General features: G+C 35.6%; 1 long non-coding RNA gene across 2 annotated transcripts; it reads right to left on the reverse strand.

Moving 5' to 3' along the window:
• Positions 1-656: 656 nt before the first annotated feature.
• LOC120484112 (uncharacterized) lies at positions 657-2,996 on the reverse strand. Of its 2 annotated transcripts, XR_016168191.1 has the most exons (6): positions 2,747-2,996; positions 2,181-2,225; positions 1,968-2,023; positions 1,569-1,695; positions 1,280-1,349; positions 657-818 (listed from the first exon to the last, which is right to left on the reverse strand). It is a non-coding gene; the product is annotated as an uncharacterized LOC120484112 (long non-coding RNA). The 2 variants fall into 2 exon arrangements; XR_016168190.1 differs by lacking the exon at positions 657-818 and having other exon boundaries at positions 1,109-1,349.
• Between the last annotated feature and the right edge of the window lie 784 nt (positions 2,997-3,780).

Here is a 3,780-nt window from a genome sequence, read left to right on the forward strand (position 1 = left end):
TAAAGCTGGAATCATCTCAGACTGGTTTCTTGAACATGACAATGAGTTCGCTGTACTCAAATGGCCTCCACAGTCACCCGATCTCAATCCAATAGAGCATCTTTGGGATGTGGTGGAACGGGAGATTCGCATCATGGATGTGCAGCCGACAAATCTGCGGCAACTGTGTGATGCCATCATGTCAATATGGACCAAACTCCCCGAGGAATGCTTCCAGCACCTTGTTGAATCTATGCCACGAAGAATTGAGGCAGTTCTGAAGGCAAAGGGGGGTCCAACCCGTTAATAGCATGGGGTACCTAATAAAGTGGCCGGTGAGTGTATATGTGCATATATGTACACATATATACGCACCTATATAGGTACATGTATGCACACATATATGTACACATATAGGTGCATATATGTACACATATAGGTGCATATATTTGTGCATATATGAACCTATATATGTACATGTATGCACGCATATATGTGCACATATAGGTGCATATATACATGCATATATGTACCTATACAAGTACATGTATGCATGTATATATGAACATATATGTTCACCAATACATGCACCAACATGTTTACCTATATTAGAATAATTATTAAAATCCATAGCTACTAGGCAACATAAATAATAGTCCAAAATGTATGCATTTAGATTATTTATTTACTTAAAATATCAAATAGTACAAAAACAAAAATAAGACAAAAAAACTGGATAGAAAAAAAATCTTTTTGATCTTCTCAGCTCCATGAGCTTTGAATTGATAGACGTGCCCATCTCCCCTCGGCTGGCTGCAGCCACTTCTTCAATGTAGCATCTAGAGAAGACAAAAATAATAAGACACTATAATAATAATAATAAGAAGAAGAAGAAGAAGAAGAAGAAGAAGAAGAAGAAGAAGAAGAAGAAGAAGAAGAAGAATATAGTACTTCATCAGGAACCCAAAGTGCTTACAGTACAGATGTGATCGGACACATATTTTTTGATAAAAGGTTGATCATTTTAAAAAATGCGTCATGTAAACATGTCAATTGGAAGATTCTGAAGATTCTGAAAAATCTGAAACGTGGCTTAAGAAAAGAAAAGTTAGGATCAAGAACTGAGCATGCGATGAATTAGTATTATAGGTTCCAAGTAGATATAGTAACAATAATCCCTTATACAGTCTCCATTGATGCCTAATAAACATTGATACAAGTAGGCTATGGTTAAAGTGGTGAACTTATAAAATCCTAATGCGTTGAGAAGGGAAAACAAAACTTTTATACATTTACTCACCAATAATGATGCCTTTTTAATTTGGTCAAGGGCGACCAGCTGCTCCCCATCCCCTCTGGTTTGCTTCCACCTTAAAGTAAAATTTCAAAATTATTATAAAACGGGGTTAAAAAATGAAGCTTGTGAAAGCAATACTTTTTTTATATACACATCACATTTTCTTGAGGTGCAAGGAAATACAAAAATGGCAAGTAAAAAAGTGATGGTATGCCCGCACACAAACATAATTTATTCCACAGAATATTAATTGTTTTTTACGGACAGAAGAGATTAGGAGAATGTTTTGTACCATTCAGGTTGTTTTTCAGAAAAGTCTCCAGATCAAATGTGCCCAGCAGCAGATTCCACACCATGGCAGTAGCAGAGGTGGCAAGGAGGGCTGCTTTCCACACCCCAGAGCCCTTTATAAGTTCAATCTGAAAAATAATTGATTCATTTATTGGCATTGTTTCATATTGATTCTTATGCTTAGCTTCCCAATAGTTTATATGTTTTTATGTATGAATGCAGATTAATGATAAACAAAATAATAATAATAATAATAATAATAATACACAAAATAATAATATGAAACAAATTAATAATTGCCCTAAATGTTCTTAAAGGAGAGGAGAAGGAGGATAGGGTGTCGGGGTGGGGATGGGGGTATTTATTAATAAATAAATAAAAATTCAAGGGGGTTACTCACCGGTTGCACTTCTCAAAAGAGGAGGAATCTAAATCCTCAACAGGACTCCTTCCAGTCTTGTTCATAGACGAAAAATAAAAGTTATTCTCTTCAATAAATTAAAGCGCAAATAACTTAAATCAAATAATTAACACGATCAATCAGCCCAACATCACAAGTCTCTACAGCTCTGCTAGAGAAACAATTTTAAAAAGCAAAATCAGAGGAACTTACCTTTTTGAGCAATAATGGCGAGGTAACTTTTCATTTGAGGTAATTCTAGAAAGAAAAAAAAACAATTACAAACACTTAATCAAAATAGTAATGCCCTAACGTTAATGTTTACTATTTGAAAGACATTTCCTGCAACTGTGAAGGCAAGCCCATTGATACGGCTCTGGAGAGGAAACCTGGTTGTGAATGCAATTTTCTTTCACCAATTTCGACCAAATTCAAACTCCACAGGTATTTTTTTTTCTGGAGCCGATTGCCTTCTTGAGCCGTTGGCAGAGAAGTATCATTTATTCTCATGACGTTATGTTCTCTAGGCCATGACTTTTGTTAACCCTCTACGAATTCCTCCAGAAAGAAACAAATAAACGTTAATTCTAAATTGAATCTTATCAACGGCTAAGTTATATTAGCACCCACAGTAACGTTACGTTACCTCACCAGCTAACATAGGAAGTGTAGCTATGGGCTGAAACAGGTGTGTTTGGCAAAAAATAAATGCTAAGTTTATACTTCTCTGCCACCGCAATTTCCACCCTGCAAATAAATATAAAATTAGGAATACTTACGATTGGTGATAAGTAGGACTTAGAGCATCTCCAATGCTGAAATCGCAATTTTTACTCCCAGCCGTTATCTTCCGGCGCGAAACTTGACTTCATCTCATCGGATACGGATAACGTCAAGCGTTAGGCGGGTGACGTCATCAACTACGGGGCGCTGTAGCGGCCAATCGGCAGTGCAGCAGCATTCGAATTTATTAACCACTGTGAATTGCTCAGATAGATGATGGGATGGTGGGATGATGATGATTATTTGAATGTATACGTTCTATTCACTTTTTTTTTTTTTTTGCTACATTTTGTTTGTAATGATCTCAGCCAGAAAAAAAAAACTGCATTCAGACAATACAGAAAACATTGCAATTTGCATTGCATTTGGTGGATGTATCTGTGAATGTGGGGCTTTTTGGTAAAATGAAAAAACAACAAACCCTTTTGTTATACATTTCCTTCTTTTCCACTAAGTCATTCTGATATGTATATAAATATTTATTTATTTATTTTAGCAATATAGTGACATATACACTCTAAAAATGCTTTGGGTCAAACATGGATAAACCCAAATGTTGGGTTAAAAATGCAATTAAAAAATGTACAGTTGAAAAAGTGAAAGTGAAAGTTGAATTTGGGTTAAAATTTGAAATTACATTTTTAACCAAACATTTGGGTTTGTCCATATTTCACCCAAATTTGGGTTCAAACAACCCAGCATTGTTTAGAGTGGATGAGCTACAAATGACCAGATCCTGCCATGAGCTACAGTATAGGATACTCTTATAGCACTTATATGTGGATATAAAGAAGCAATGCAGGAGACCTATATGGCCTGTATATGCACATATATGCACCTAAAATTGCCTATATGTGCCATATACACACATATGCAGCATATATTATCATATATGTGCATATATGCAGCATATATGTGCATATAAACTGCATATAGGTTTCATATATGCGCATATATCCTCATATAGTTTCTTTCCATGTTCAGCCGAGTTAACGTTACGTTAGCCTTGCTAGCTAGCCTAGCTGCTACC

Source organism: Pimephales promelas, chromosome 4 (assembly GCF_988280905.1).
Source record: "Pimephales promelas chromosome 4, fPimPro1.hap1.1, whole genome shotgun sequence".
NCBI lineage: Eukaryota > Metazoa > Chordata > Actinopteri > Cypriniformes > Leuciscidae > Pimephales > Pimephales promelas.